Raw genomic sequence first — 238 nt, forward strand, 5'->3', positions numbered from 1 at the left:
CAGCAGTTCATGAATGCTTTGGTCTAGGACCTCTTGACACTCTTACAATCTGTGGAGGACCCAAAATGCTCTTCTTTCTGTGGGTTACATCTAGCAAAATTGGCCATCAAAACTGAGACATTTGAAATGTCTTAATCCATTTAAAACTCATAACGAACCCATTTCATGTTCACAGAAATACTAGTTTAACGAAAAGTAGCTCTATTTTTCCAAATCAAAATAATCTGATGGAAAGAGT

General features: G+C 36.1%; 1 protein-coding gene across 1 annotated transcript in view; it reads left to right on the forward strand.

Annotated features, from left to right (window-relative positions):
- COL27A1 (collagen type XXVII alpha 1) overlaps positions 1 to 238 on the forward strand; it is a 143,710-nt gene that overhangs the window by 74,374 nt on the left and 69,098 nt on the right.

The sequence above is a fragment of the Myotis davidii genome, unplaced genomic scaffold, assembly GCF_000327345.1.
Source record: "Myotis davidii unplaced genomic scaffold, ASM32734v1 scaffold142, whole genome shotgun sequence".
NCBI lineage: Eukaryota > Metazoa > Chordata > Mammalia > Chiroptera > Vespertilionidae > Myotis > Myotis davidii.